Source organism: Hermetia illucens, chromosome 4 (assembly GCF_905115235.1).
Source record: "Hermetia illucens chromosome 4, iHerIll2.2.curated.20191125, whole genome shotgun sequence".
Classification (NCBI taxonomy): Eukaryota; Metazoa; Arthropoda; class Insecta; order Diptera; family Stratiomyidae; genus Hermetia; species Hermetia illucens.
Genome location: NC_051852.1, coordinates 48,515,919 through 48,532,544, shown reverse-complemented (window position 1 = coordinate 48,532,544; position 16,626 = coordinate 48,515,919). Strand labels below are relative to the sequence as shown.

The following is a 16,626-nucleotide window of genomic DNA, read 5'->3' as shown; positions in this document are numbered from 1 at the left end:
GACGAGTATCCGGATTTCGGGTGGAATCGAGTTAGTTGAACATTGGATGGTGCTGGATCCAATACGAACAGCATTCAATTGTGAATGTAGGTCAAAAGTTTAAAATGAATGTTCGCAATATTCTTATTTTATTGAAATGTTTAAATATTGGTTGACTACGAAAATCAGAGGTTAAGCGCGGTCGTTGGTCAATGCAGCAATTCACTCTTATTGACAATTTATCTTGGTACCAATGGACACTTTTTGTATTCAGGAGGTATCTCTACCTTAAAATGTTTTTTTTTTGAAATACTGATCCAATCTTTCACCTGAATGGATCCCTGACTTCACCCCATCCATTTACCTATTCTTTCATATACTCACTCCAGCAACTGCTGCTCTTTCTCAAATCCACTAGACTGTGGGAATTTCCACGATAGTCGCACCCCAATCCGTTCGCCGCTTACACCCCTCAAGACACAGGTTAGAAGTTGATATTTTCCGATTCCGCAAATAAATTTCCCAGCCCATTTTTCGCGGCCGAAGCCAACGCGGAAAAGCCACACTCCTGTCATCCTGCCATCGACTAGTGTTGTACAAGTCCGACATAGGTTGTATATTTGCATGTCGCCTTGTGGCTTTTTGTGTACGTGGCAGGTGAATCGGCAGCATGATGACTTGAACCGACAGCAGGGCGACCAAAACGAGATAAATCTTCCTTTTTCCGCTTGTCTGCATCCGTAACGCGGCGCACTTTCGCCACTCAGCGACATCATGAAGGGTGGATTTTTTCATGAGAATTTCAATTGAGCGATAAGTACACGCTTGTTGCGGTAACAGGTGATGATTTTATTTGATTCCATGCTTATGGGGATTTATGGAGATTTGGTGGGATTGTCTTATTTTTTCGCCTTTTTGACATATTGTTCTAGTTTGTTTTGAATTTGCGGATATCGATTTGTTTTCCAAATGGTAGAGGCATTCGACGATGCCTACAGGCTTGGCTAGTAAAAGTTCAGTCACCTCCAAAGGGCAGCATTCCAATATTCCACACCATCGTTTCCTACCTAGTAATAAAAGTATAAACATAATTACCCACCCTACAATTTGCACTGGTGTGCACAACATCCCTTACCTCCAACCGACTGATGACTTGCTGTTAATTCGAATTAAAAAGCAAATGACTCCGTCGTGCCTTAGTCTCCACTTCTGCCATGAAAGCTAACCCTGGGATCCAAATGAAATGTAATAAGGCTCCTTGCCTTATCGAACTCTTGCTTTCCACCTCCAAGTTTGCGGAAGTTACTATCGCGCTTCGCGTATGGACTAATTTCCTATACGAAAGCTCGTGCCACGTTATGGATGTAGCTGAAGGAAAATTATGAAATGTAATTTGCTAAAGCGATTCGTCACGAAACGTATGCAGGTTGCCTCCGAAATGGATATCCATATATGCGAAATTTTATAGCAAGAGGATTCGACGACATATATATACCTATATGATAACCTAGTTTGCATTTAGTCGTCCTGAATCATTTGGAAGGTAAACTGATAGTCCGACGGTACTAATTCTCTCCTGGTGCTTCGTAAATTGTTTGTAAATAATAAATAGATTCGCAATTAGTTACTCAGTTTTTACAGTTGTGCCTCAAAAAGTGATAGGTTGCCTAGGGCTCCAACATTGTATTCCTACAAACGACACATTCATAAAGTTGTTCCTGGAAGCTTCCACTATAATAAATGATCTTCTTTGCTGGTAGTTCGGCTGAACGGGATATGACAACGTATCCATGAATTGCGAAGGGGATCTAAGGTCGGCCAGTTGAGTTATCTGCCACCCGGGAAATGTTCTACATAATCTTGCCTTATAAGAAGGATTCACAAAATATCTGGTAGGTATCATAGAATAAAGTGCAATATATTTGAATCACGAATACATTATGAAATCTGCTAACTGCAATCTAAATGTTTACTCACCAACTATCTTCCTGCAGAAGATTCCGATTTTCAGTCTTATTTCCCGAAACAGTTCCCATACATTTTTATATTATCTTTGAAATGAGAGGGAACTAAAACACTATATATACTGCCAAAGAAAAAATACGAAAAAAGGATGTGAGGCCATTAAAAGTCCATTAAGATACATCCAAACGAGTGCAAGGATTGCTGTACTAACAACTAGGGAAATGAATCAGTACCGTGATGAAAGTGTTTAGAGAGTCAGTTTAGCTTTATTTCAACACAGAGCAGTTCCTACGAGTTGGTCCTTAATGTGATGTGCTACTAACACACCTTTTTTACATCTCCTTGGAGAACGATGATGTTAGTTTTTCTATTTTCCCTTTCGTATGAATGGCGGAATAGTTATGTGCATTTTGCAAAAGATTAAAGTTGGTAGCTGGTTATATTCACTATCGCATTTTGGTTTATTAAGAAAATCAAATGAAATAAATTGACAAACATTCACATATTCGAGCATAATTCAAGCTTTCTGCATCAATAGGTAGTGATGTCCATAACCTTGAAATAGCTTAAAAAATGATAGAACATTTCCACTCCGGGTCGAAAGTAAGAATAAAAAATTCAAGTAACAGCGACACGCATTTTACAAAATCCTTCGCTTAGGATCTTGCCTTCCTTTAACATTTGCCTCCAACTGTTTAGGCGCAGTAACCACGTCCTCCCATTTCTTACACCTAAGTATTTCACCGTTGGTATGGATTGTGTCAGCTCATATTTTCCTCGTTTTTAAGGTTTTGTTGAAAGTAAGTGAGGGGAGAGAGGGGGTCATCGAGGGGTCACTTAAATTAAGGGGCCATTCTCAGAAATTACCCACCAGAAAAAACTGAAAAAATTATGATGATGCCTCTATATAACATCTGGGCTCTGAAATACCCGCCATACGGATTTCTGCTAAAATAAAGTTAACAATAGTATATTAATATATCTTTAAGATTTACTGAGAAACCTAGACGCCTAAAATTTTGCATTAATGTAGACTTTAATATGGAGCATCCTAATGGAGTTTTATGGAAATCGAACTATTATTAACAAAGTTATAGCAGGTCGAAGTTGCCTCTTGGTACTACCTAAGAGATAAGTGTGAGTCCTTAAGTGAATATCCGTCTTTAATACTCTTTCGGGTATTATCGAGTCCGTCATAAACTGCAGACGACCAGTGAAGTCTTTATGGTCATATCATGGTGGAGACAATTCGATACTCATTTCCTACACGAACTGCGCCCAATATTTTGACCATTCTTTCAAAGGCATTCAGTATATGTATTGCTGGCTGAGTTAAGGTACACGTTTCGCTGCCATAACGCAGTACAAGTCAAATGCTGGTTCTGTTGGTTGCAGTATAGGCATAATCCTCTCCCCAAAGACAATTAACAGGTGCGGACCCCGAGTTGTAAAGCATGTATTGAGCCAATAAAGAGCTCTACTAGCGTTATGAGCGTAAGCACAAACATAATGAAAATTTCATAAGGTGGCCACACACAAATAACTGGGACGAAAGCACCTCCTCTAGGTTTTCCTAAAGTATATGTTCTCACAAGCCTGTAGCGTGACAAGAGCTCTTCAAGTAAACCTCTTGTAAATAGGATCACCTTTGCGAGTACGTGGGGATGGCACTTCCCAATTGGTTGACTGGAACCAGCTTAGCGCGGAGAGCCACAACCAATCCTTCCCACACAGGAAACTGGTGAGTGTCCACCGCATCCATTATAGCCGTTCGCACATTACACTGTAAGTGAAGCAGTGTCTAGGAACTCGTTGTTAAGTTATCAGATCAGAAAGGACAATAGCAGCTAACATCATACCGTTCACTATATATATGCACATGTCGTTAATTTGTGGATGCCATAATGCGCTGGAGAGAAACTGTAACTAGTCAGCCGAATCTGTTCCGGATAGAACGCAACCTCGGATAGATTATGCGAAAAGGGAAACTCATTTAAGCGACCATGTCCTAAAGAGGTCCGAAATCCTTCTCGAGACCCAATTCCAGGATAAAGCTCCATCTGCCGGACGTAACTTTTACGTACTCATAGGTGAACTGCCGTTTACTACCTTCGTTCCCTCTAATCTGCCACTTAGATGTAACGCGCTCTAACTTCTAATCCCCCCCCCCCCACTACCTTCCAAGATTGGTTAGTAGCAAACGTGTTCTCCTCCTGATTTTGAAGGTAATGCCATACCTAACTACCTCCAGATCATGAGCAGAAACACCCAAAAACACCAGTTTGGTATCGGCAAAATACATTCGCACATAAAACAAGTTTCGTGTCCCGTCCCGGGTACCTATACATATATAGAGTTGGCAGTTCTGATACTCAAAATCCATTTGCACCAAACGCAACTTGAGCTCAATCAATCAATCATCATCGCAAGTATTGAACTTGATTCCGGCATTTGAAGCACGCTCCGCACAACTGGCTTGCAACGTAAGATGCCTTTTAACAATATTGGCATAGTTTTCTCCATTGAAACCGCGAAGAAGACAGTCTTAGACAATGCTACTGAAACTCCAATTGCTGGTTCCGGACCCGGCACGGAGAAATTGAATCCTCTTTTGCTAAGCTATACGAGATTTCATTTCCTTCATAATTGCACCGTATTGACTCTAAAAATAGAACTCCAACGATTCCCACATTCCCGAAAGATTTTCGAGGTGATCACAGCACTACTCAATGCCCTCAGTGTAGCCTGGTTATCGATGCAGATCGGGATGCGCCTTCGCGGATTCAGGCACAGATTCCGCGCAGTCCATCTTCCTCTTGGCTTATTTTACCAAAAGAGTTACCACTCGGTAAGTGTACGTTGACATTCTTGACCGACAACCAACTCCCTTAAGTTTTCGCTCTTGCGGCAGCAGATACCTTTGCGTTCCTTAGCAAGGAGGGCAACGAGGATCATTCTCGCAATTACCATCACGGCCGGTTCTGAGACAGTGCGATAGGCAGATACCACCGTCTGTACTAACCTCTTCGTTGAGAACATCAGCTCATACCTCCACGCCATAAAGCATAACGGACGGCATTGCTCCCATAAGAAGACGTCCCCCATAGATATAGGACTCCTAACATTCGCCATTAGTCGACACAAGGCCGAGACTCCAGCTGCAACCCTGTTCATTGCTGCTTTGATTTGCTCGAAGAAGCTCATCTTTCATTCGAGCACGAAACCAATCGATCGATATGAAACGCAGGGTCGGGGTTGCCTTTCTGCTCAACATGGTTACTTCGTTTTTTTCTAGTGCAACGCCGAAAACATGCGCATTCATCCATGGGCGGCATGAAGACGGCATCTCCCTACCTTTCAGTGACAAGGAAAAATGCGCTCCTTCAAACAAATGTTAAACGCCCTCTGTACTGACTCCAGTCTAGAGTTTGCGAAAATACTACCCAATTTTCTAAGAGAATCTAACTTGTCCGACTCCTCGTTTTCAAGGACTCTACACAGTCTGGAAGTTTCTTTTTCTCCTTCCAGTTCCTTACAGTACGCTCTTAAGGAGTCTTGCTTCGAACGTTTTACGAGCCTCTTATATTCACACTGCGAGCTCCACGAGTCTAACCTGTCTTCATTCTTGTTGTTTTTACAAGCGCGGTGCAGAAGTCGTGATAAAAGTATCCGATTCAAAGTTAGCACTTCATCTTCTAGCGCCAAGCGCTATGTCAATGATAAAATTTTTCAGGTAGTTTTGAAGATCATTTACGGACGTTTCAGCTCGAGAACCTCTGTTGCGGTCATTGTGGCATCCGTTTCCCCTTTATAGGTGCTACGAAGGGCCGTGCTGTAGATCGGTTCAGTGTTAACTCTTACCTGATTGTCAGAGAGGAAACTAGGTGGTGTTGTTACCCGGGGCTGAAATATCATGCCAATGAAATAGCGATCTGTCTAGAGAGGTCTACGTTTGTTTGTGTTTCCCCCCAAACCAGGTACTTCCAACAAACACTGCCACTACACTGCTATAGTTTCATAGTCCGCTTAATAGTTTCCAGTCCATTTTCAGTGGTAGTGAGGCCAAAGTATCGCCTGAACACCGGCTCGGTCCTTATTTAGCTGTTAAGGTCGCCAAGTATGATTGTGAGGTGTGATACCTGGGACAAGTTTCGAGGGTTTATTCTAGTGCCTCATAGAAGGCATCCTTTTCCAACTCTGCAGTCTCCTCTATTGGGGCATGAACGTTAATACAACTTATATTTCTAAATTTGTCTCGCAAACGCAAAGTGCTTTTTGCCTTTTTGCCTTTTGCTAATCTTTCCAAAGCCAATAGCAGCTAGCTTCATTTTTCGGCTGCCTAGGAAACCTATTCCGAGGACATGGTTTATTGGATGGCCACATCTCTTAAAACGTTGCTACATCAACATTACATTGAGACAAGGTATCGTTTAGCTCCCTTTTTGCACAGGGAGCGCACGCTCCATGAGAAAATGGGCAAATCGTTCGTTCATTTTCTTTACCAGGTTCGTGATTATAATATCCATCCAGCCCATGGTCCATTTTCTGGCTTCGTAACAAATTGTTTTCCGTGCAGGACTGTCAGCCTTAGCCAACGTCTAACCTGGAGGATCAATTGACCCAATTAGTCTCGTTTTTAAGCACCGGAGGCTCATCCTCATCGTTCTTCGTCTGCCACATTTCGTTAAGAAAGAACTCCCAGTGATCACCACGCGAAGGAGATAGGAGATAGGTACACTACAGTACACTGGTGGTAATGTGGTCAGCATTGCGCTCGCCCGAGATTATTACCCTGATTTGACTCAGGTACTCATTCACAGCTGAGTCGACTGGTATCCGACGTCAAATCACGATACAAATTCCAATGCCACCAGTGAGATTTGAACCGCGAGCTTCCGTACGACAGCCTTATGCTCTAACCACTCAGCTATCCGGACACCGGATAGTCAAATACCAATCGCAAAGGGTTCCTTTGATGAATTTGGGTAAACGATACCTTCTGTTAATAATAAGTATAAATTCAGCTGTAAATTAGTTATTGCGTGAAGTGACACAAATGTCAACATTCAACAGATTACAGATTTTACTATCGTAAAAGGGATAAAGGAGAAAAATTCTGACATTGCACTGCTTCCAAACTGGACTGATCACTGCAGGGACACGATCTCATACGAGGGGTAGATGTTGAGCTTAGGGGTCACTGTTCTGGAACTCTGCGAGAAGTGGCAGACACACCGCGAGGGCAAACATGATTCCTTTCGAGGCCAATGTCACTGCCTCTCTTATTATGCACATTCAGGAGACAACTCCTAAAACTAATGATAATGCCAAAAAGGTCAATCTGAGTGTTCGTGAGGTGTCGGTTATCTGAAACTCAACTGACCTTATGGGAGCTTATGCGCCCTCCACTAATGACGATTCGGTGGAAGCTGCAGAAATCGAAAAACCTACCTCCATCATCGTTGCGGTCGCCAAGACCAAACTCCCCCATCTTAAGCCAGGTATTGTCAGAATCCACCTTGCTATTCAAATCACCCAACACGTTCACAATATTACCTTTAGGAAGCTTCTCCTGAACTGCGTGTAATTACTCGTAGAAAGCATCCTACTCCAATATATCGGAAGTCTAAGTTGGCGCATAGCTCCTTAACCTGGATAGGATTCTTGCATTCAGAACTCTGTCAGAAACTGGCTCCCAGGTCAAGGATTCGCGTCTGTTACCACTCGGCTTTCTAGATTACAAAATTACATTTCCATTAGTGTGGCAAGAAGAAGGGAGCTTATCCTGAGTTCCACCATCTTAGTTCACTTGGGCCCAGTTTATATTGTAGAAATTCACTCTCAAGTTGGAGAAACGGAACACTCTGATGGCACTCACTACCGTTGTCGAGGAACGTACGCACATTCCTGAAACCAATGGAGCACTTAGCATTTAGTCATCGAACAGAATCTGTAAGTTGATGGTAATACATTAAATTTAAAAAAGCGTAAAGATGAACTGGGAATAAAGTCCTTAGAGCGGCTTTCATGTGACGCTGACCTTAATCTTATAGAAAATGCGCGGCTAATGTTAAACACCACGTCAGACAAACAGACCCCAGAACGTTTATTGATCTGAAAAAAGTTACAAATGCATTGTGATATAAACTCTTTAACCCCTCCTGCCCCTCCTACCAATAAGCTTATTAATGATGTGAAAGTAACTAATTTTCGTGGTGCAGTAGGAGGAGAAACGAGAAATGATCGGTGTAGTTTTTACTAGAAGTAGAAAGGCGGAACTCTTTCCTTCCTCTTACATAACCTTTTTATCTTCTCCGTCTCCCGCTGTGGGGTTGGCACGGGGCAAGGGAAAAGGGTTCAAAATTAAGCCCTAACGGTTTGACATGAAAAAACCCCACTTTAAGGCACCATGGCTTTTTCCTTTCTTATACATATCCTTCCCAGGGGGTAACGTTAAAAATTCAAATTTCACCATGCTGATGTGAATAAAAAGATTTTCTAAGCGGAGGGGAGGGGGATGACAAGCACGAGTTTTCATCGGTCTTGAAAAGGGGGTACCTCCTCCTTACCCCTCAATAAACTTTCCGCCCTCTTCAAGGATAAGGTTGAAATTTCACCCTTTACTATTTTTAATTCCTAAATACCAACACAAAACAATCATCATCATCAACGGCGCAATAATCGGTATCCGGTCTAGGCCTGCCTTAATAAGGAACTCGAGACATCCCGGTTTTGCGCCGAGGTCCACCACGCCACCGCTCCATCTTAGGCAGGGTTTGCCTCGTCTTCTTTTTCTACCATAAATATTACCCTTAGAGACTTTGCGGGTGGGATCATCCTCATCTATACGGATTAAGGGAATTGCCCACCATAACCTATTGAGCCGGATTTTATCCACAACCGGATGGTCTGGTATCGCTCATAGATTTCGTCATTGTGTAGGTTACGGAATCGTCCATCCTCATGTAGGGGGCCAAAAATTCTTCGGAGGATTCTTCTCTCGAACGCGGCCAAGAGTTCGCAATTTTTCTTGCTAAGAACCCAAGTTTCCGAGGAATATATGAGGACTGGCAAGATCATAGTCTTGTACAGTAAAAGCTTTGACCCCATGGTAAGACGTTTCAAGCGAAACAGTTTTTGTAAGCTGAACTGCCAACAACCCTGCGCGGATTTCATCGTCATAGCCGTTATCGGTTGTGATTTTCGACCCTAGATAGGAGAAATTTTCAACGATCTCAAATTTGTAGTCTCCTATCTTTATTCTTCCCGTTTGACGATGTTGATTCGATGTTGTTCGTTCTTTAGGTTCTGGTTTTGGCGCTGACGTTGCCACCATGTACTTCGTCTGGCCTTCATTAATGTGCGCCGCCTGCTTGATCTGGATGAAAGTGGACTGTACATCTCGGGTTGTTCTTCCCATGATGTTGATATGGTCAGCATGGGCCAGTAGTTGGGTGGACTTAAAGAGGATCGTACCTCTTGCATTTACCTCAGCATCACGCATCACTTTTTCCAGGGCCAGGTTAAAGAGGACGCATGATAAGGCATCTCCTTGTCGTAGGCCGTTGTTGAGGTCGAATGGTCGCGAGAGTCATCCTGCTGCTTTTATCTGGCTTCACACATTGGTCAGGGTAAGTCTAGTCAGTGTTATCAATTTCGTCGGGACACCGAATTCTCTCATGGCCGTGTACAGTTTTACCCTGGCTATGTTATCATAGGCGGCTTTAAGTCGATGAAAAGATGGTACAAATGATGTCCATATTCCAACAGTTTTTCCATTGCTTGCCGCAGAGGGAAAATTTGATCTGTTGTTGATTTGCCTGGAGTGAAGCCTCTTTGGTATGGGGCAATGATATTCTGGGCGTCTGGGGCAATCCGGCCTAGCAAGATAGCGGAGAATATTTTATAGATGGTACTCGGCAACGTGATACCTCTATAATTGCTGCACTGCATGATATCCCCAGATAATGCATCGTTGCCAATCGTGTGGTCTTGTTTCGCGGTCCCATACTTTGAGCATCAGTTCATGAACCACTTGGTGTAATTCATCGTCTTCATATTCAGCCAATTCGGCTGTAATTCCATGGGCTCCTGGCGACTTACGGTTTTTAAGCCGATGAATTGCACGCACTGTTTCTTCTTTGCTTGGTGGTGGCAGTATTTGTCTGTCGTCTTCAGTTGGCGGGACCTCCAACTCGCCGATATTTTGGTTGTTGAGCAGTTCATCAAAATACTCAACCCATCGCTCCAATATGCCCATTCTGTCGGAAATCAGATTTCCCTCTTTGTCTCCGCAGGATGAGCAACGAGGTGTATAGTGCGATTACTCCCTGTACTTTTCTAGTTAACCGACTTGTTGATTCTCCCAGGCTTCGTTTTTCCGTCTGTGAAGTCGCTTCCCCACTCGACGCAGTTTGTGATAAATCTCTGCGCGTGCCCGCGTTCTTTGAGAATGTAATATTACTCGGTATGCGGCATTCTTCCATTCCGTTGCTAGCTAACATTTATCATCATATCAGCCGTTCCAACTTTTCTTATGGCTGGGACCAAGTATCTTTGTGGCCGTATCAATGATAACGTTCTTCAGGTGGTTATGAAAATCATTTGTTGATGCGGTTATTGCCGGATCCATTTCGCCCTTATAAGTGTTGAGGGGGGCTGTGTTGTGAAAGGCTGCAGTATTCATTCTCACCTGATTGTCAGAGGGGATTGTAGGTGGTCTTGTAATTCGAGCTCAGAGCACTATTTCAACGAGATTGTGGTCCGAGTCTATGTTGACCTCCCTACATGTTCTGGCATTGATCAAGGCTGAGAGGTGGCGGCGTTCAATCAGCACGTGGTCAATTTGGTTGAAATTGGTCGAGTCTGAGGAGGCCGATCATTGGTATCCCTGTGTTAGCTATGGGCGCCGGCGTATCGCCTGAATACGGTCGCCGTTGAAATCTACAAGTATGATTTTAGTATATTACTTGGGACATGCTTCGAGGGTCCGCTGAACTGCCTCGTAAAAGGTATCCTTCTCCAACTCTGCAGTCTCCTCTGTAGGAGCATGGACATTTATGGGCCTTATATGTCTAAACATGCCTCGGAAACGTAGAGCGCAAAGCCTTTCACTTATATTTTCAAAGCCGATAACAGCAGGTTTCAGTTTTTAGCTGACTAATAAACCTACTCCGAGCACATGGTTTACTGGATGACCGCCATAATATATTGTGTAGTGGCTCTCCTCCAGGAAACCCGTCCCTGTCCATTGCATCTCTTGCAAAGGTGTTACAGAAGCCTTATCTTGGGACAGGGTATCGGCTAGCTGCTCAGCACCATTCGCTCTGTACAGGGAGCGCACGTTCGATGAGAAAATGCGCAAATCGTTAATCGTGGAGGTGGAGATAGGGTTTGGTAGTAGAGCTGTTGGTGTTGGTTCAGCAAGCGTTTTCCAGATTTCATGCTCCATCGTAGGTACCAATCCACGTTTCGCCCTGGGACCTATACTACCCTTTGATCGTAACATAAAGCAATACTATCTACATACGTTTGTAAAAAGAAATTTTTGTCAGGACTTTGATTGTCAATAACTAGTGAAGATACGTTAAATCAAAGTTCGCTAGTATTGTATATAAATTGTAGTTGGTACGAATTTGATACATATTATTCGTAAAACTGAATGCACTTCAAATTTATTTATCTAAATTTCATAAAAAAAACTTGTTCCAAGTCTGGAAATTTTAAGAAATTTTCCATTCCATACTGGAATCATCTGTAGACCATTTTCGATCCTACATAAAACGCAACATGTGTCTAATTGGTTCCTTCCCTGAAACACATCATGTGCACATTCTTTTCAATAATAAATATCCAACTCTACGACATTTTCCAATGCGTTTGCATCTGTATTGCCTTTTGCTGTAGGAAATACATCTTTGCCTCGTCATGAGGCCGATAGAAAAGGAGAAGAGATTAAAGTATATTTTCAAAAAACCAGTATGGATTTCTAGGAACTTTCAAAAGATTTTGGTCCAGCTGCCTTTTTGCAAATGATCTCTTCTCTAGTCAAGTCAGGGTCGTATTTGGGCACATGGAAAACCCGAAAGAAATTCACAAGACTAATGTCGATTGACATTTTAAGATACATTTCAGTAAAAATCGTGTATTAAGTATTTGAGGGTAATCATTGTAGAAATTAAAATTGACATTTTAAGAAAGATACTTTTGAATTAAAGTGATAAAGATCTTTCGCAAATCTACATACATATGTATGTATATGTGTGTTCATAGGTAGTGAAGTAGGTTGAATAATTTAGATTAATGACCTTCACTATGAATTAGAATTATTGAGATTATTTAAATCCGATAAAGCACATGTCAGCACTTTCGTCATCCACTCGTAAAAAGATGCGCACGTATATGTGGACTTGGCTAGATAGATACATATGTACATTATATAGTGTCAAAAGTAGATTTACGTAATTTAGCGGTGAGGTATTTAATGTATCCTTAATGAAAGAAGTGCAACCCTTTCCTCCTTCGACTCCTTGTCATACTACTTAGGTTGTATCCTTCCACATTTCTTTACTGTTCTAATATATGTATCATTTATGAACACAATTCAAAATTTTATCATCCTTTCTCTACGGAATTTTTGTATGTCTCTCTGATTAAATTATATCTGAAAGGACTCCTGAAATCATCATTGTAAATCAAATGGTTCTTCGGTTAATAGCACTTTGCACCTTGCCCTCATAAAGCATGAGATCTACCAATCATGTGCAAAAATCAATCACTGATTCCTTTGGGAATCCATGAAAAAGACAACCTGTTCTGGAAATTGTGGGAAAAATCCAAAGATAATAAAACATCTGACGTGCACACTATGACAACCCATACTCAACTTATTTGTGAAAAGGAAATTTATGCACAGCACTGAAGTGCATGCAGGGAACATTCTTGTAAGCACGATGCACAGGTGCAACGCTACAGGAAAATCAATTTCAAGGATTTCGTTATGCGTAAGTGGACAGTGTGGTGCAGATTGGTAGGTTTTTGTCCTTTTCCTTCCTCCCATTTGTACGAATGCCACACAAAAGATGTGATATTATTGCTTTTAGGGATTAGTTTTCGCTTTGAATTACCATGGAGGTCCTTTTTTGTAGAATTTGATGGGCGCGGAATTCGTTTTCCTACTTAATGTAAATCATGCCGGGAGTGTAGATACAAATCATTTTCTTGGAGGTTTTTAAATGTAAGCTCAATAAAAATATAATTGCTCGTTCTCTGTGTCGGGTACCCCGGTGTCACTTCTACTGACAATTAATCCTGGTTTTTAATCCTCACAATAGCTCGTTTCTGTTAGACCCACTGGCGTTACGATAATATTTTGAATGACAAAATTAGTAGTAAAGGATCAGTGGAAAGTTTTAGGGGCAGCATCCTTGATGGCGTGTCGAAAGCTAAATGACGAATATACCTCCTTGGGGTCTCCTTCAGAAAAATAGGTGAAAAGTCTGAGGCACGAATCCGGAACTACATAATAACTTCATTGTTGAATGCTGCGTTATACTAACTATATATAAGGTTACCGCTACCACCCGTGCTATTTTTGTAATTCCAAGAGTGGCGAAATTAATGGTACAACTGCGGGCTAAGTTTCTAGTTAGTGTCCTTATCTGAAGCAATGGGACATTATATCCAGTATGCTGGGTTAACGAGTTCTGCCATACTGATGAGAAGTGTCGTCCGCGGTTGAATGTTGTGTTTAACGTCTATGCGGCCAAATACGTGTTTTTTCGTTTTGTACCAGAGTAGTGTAGTCAAAGGGTAGTATAGGTCCCAGGGCGAAACGTGGATTGGTACCCACGATCGAGCATAAAACCTGGGAAACGCCTGCTGAACCAACACCAACAGCTTTACTACCAAACCCTATCTCCACCTTCACGTTCTGACCGCTGGGAGCTCTTTCTTAACGAAAAGCTACAGACGGAGATGGATGAATGCGAGTATCCCGCACCTAAAAACGAGACAAATTATACCAACTGGTCCTCCAGGTTGGGGACTGGGTAGGACTGACAACCCTACACGGAAAACAACTTGTTATGAAGCCACAACAGAAGCCTCGGACTGGACGGATTACACAACGACGAATCCGGCAACGATAAAGGCATAACGATTTGCGCATTTTCTCATGGAACGTGTGCTCCCTGTATAAAGATGAATCTGCCAAGCAACTAGCCGAAACACTGTTCCAATAAAGGGCTGAGGTAACAGCGTTGCAAGAGATGCGTTGGACAGAGAACGGTTTCCTGGAGAAAAGTCAATACACCATATATTATAGCGGCCATCCAGTAAACCATGTGCTCGAAGTAGCTTTCTTAGTCAGCCAAAAAATGAAACCTGCTGTTATCGGCTTTGGAAACATAAGCGAATGGCTATGCTCTCTGCGTTTGCGAGGCGAATTTAGAAATATAAGCCTCATTAACATTCACGCCCCTAAGAGGAGACTGTCGATTTGGAGAAGGATATCTTCTACGAGGCAGTAGAACGAACCCCCAAAGCCAGCCCCAGATATGATATCAAAATCATAATTGGGAATTTTAACAAGCAAGTAGGGACGGAGCCCGTAAGCCCACGAAAATACAAATGATCATGGATTGCGAATTACATATTCAATTAGCAGTGTCACACGAAATGGTTGTTGGAAGTACCTGGTTTGTGCGGAAAGCGGTTGACAAACCCCTTCCTCTCTAGACGGGACCACTTTCAACCAAATTGATCATGTGTTGATTGAACGCCGCCCTGATGAATATCAGAACATATAGGGGGCCAAAGTAGACTCGGACCACTATCTCGTTGGCATGGTGGTCGGAGCTCGAATAAGAACATCACTCAGAATTCCCTCTGGCAATTAGGTGAGAGTTAACACTGAAGCGCGAAGCTTTTACCAACAAGTCAGCATGATGAAGCCTTACACACCTCAAAGTTCATCCTACCGAGACAAAAACAGAAATCTGATTTCCGACAAAATGGGCATATTGGAGCGATGGGTTGAGTACTTTGATGAACTGCTGATCAACCAGAAGATCGGCGAGTTGGAGGTCCGCCAACTGACGACGACAGACAAATAGTGCCGCCACCAAGTATAGAAGAAGCACTCCGTGCAATTTATCGACTTAAAAATCACAAGTCGCCAGGAGCCATGGAATTACAGCCAAATTAAATATGGAAGCGGCCAATTACACCAAGTGGTTCATCAACTTGTGATCAAGGTGTGAGACAGCGAATCAATGCATAGCGACTGGCAAAGAGGCATTGTGTGTGCCATACATAAAAAGGGAGATATCACACAGTCCAGCAATTATAGAGGAATCACGTTGCTGAGTGTCATCTATAAGATATTCTCCACTATCTTGCTAGGCCGGATAGTCTCATACGCTCAAAACGTCCTTGCCCATAAAGAGGCCCAACTCCAGGCAAATAAACAACAAATCAGATTTTCTCTCTCTCTCTGGAAAAACTGTTGGAATATGGACATCAGTTGCGTCATCTGTTCATCGACTTTAAAGCCGCCTATGATAGCATAGCCAGGGTAAAATTGTACACGGCCATGACAGAATTCGGTATCCCGACGAAATTGGTAAGACTGACTAAGCTGACCCTGATCAATGTGCGAGGCCAGATAAAAGCAGCAGGATAACTCTCGAGATCATTCGACATCAACAACGTTCTAAGACAAGGGGATGCCCTATCATGCGTCCTCTTTAACCTAACCTTAGAGAAAGTGATCCGTGATGCTAAGGTAAATACAAGGGGTACGATCCTCTTTACGTCCACCCAGCTACTGGCCTATGTTGACGATATCGACATCATGGGAAGAAGCGCCCGAGACGTACAAACTGCCTTCATCCAAATTGAGCAGGGGTTGATTGGCGCGAGATCTTGGGCTACACATCAATGAAGGCGGAAAACCAACCAACCAACAACATCAAACCGCACTGGTCAAACGGGAAGAATAAAGATAGGGGTCTACAACTTTGAAAGGGTTAATAATTTCTCCTATCTAGAGTCGAAAATCACAGCCGATAACAGCTACGACGCGCACGGTTGTTGTCAGCCAACAGAGCCTATTTCAGCTTACAAAAACTGTTCCGCTCAAAACGTCTCACCATAGGGTCAAAGCTCTTACTGTACAAGACAATGATTTTGCCAGTGCTCAGCCTTGACCACGTTCGAGGGAAGAATCCTCCGAAGAATTTGCGACTTCCTACAGGAGGGTGGACGATTCTGTAGCCTACATAACGACAAAATCTATAAGCGATAACATGGCTGTCAGGTTGTGGATAAAATCCGGCTCAATAGGTCACGGTGGGCGGCTCACTTAATCCATATGGATGAGGATTATCCATCCCGGAAAGTTTATAAGGTCAATATCTATGGTAGAAAAAGAAGACGAGGCAGACCCTGCCTGAGATGGGGCGATGGCGTAAGTCAGCACGCTAGACAGCTTTTAGCGATATCGAATTAGTGGACCTTGGCGAAAACCGGGATGTCTGGAATTCCTTATTAAGGCAGGCCTAGACCGGATACCGGTTGTTGCGCCGTTAATGATGATCTTTGTTGGTGTGTCGAAGACTAAATGACGAATATACCTTTTTGGGGTCTCTTTCGGAAAAATAGGTGAAAAGTCTGAGGCAC

At 42.8% G+C, this 16,626-nt stretch overlaps 1 protein-coding gene across 1 annotated transcript in view; it reads left to right on the top strand.

The window, feature by feature from the left end:
- The first annotated feature begins 1,518 nt into the window (after window positions 1-1,518).
- The window catches only part of LOC119655135, a 36,593-nt gene continuing 21,485 nt past the window's right edge, over window positions 1,519-16,626 (top strand). The window contains exon 1 of the mRNA XM_038060871.1: window positions 1,519-1,871. The gene's annotated coding sequence lies outside the window, so the exon portion shown is untranslated. The remainder of the gene's footprint in view (window positions 1,872-16,626) is intronic.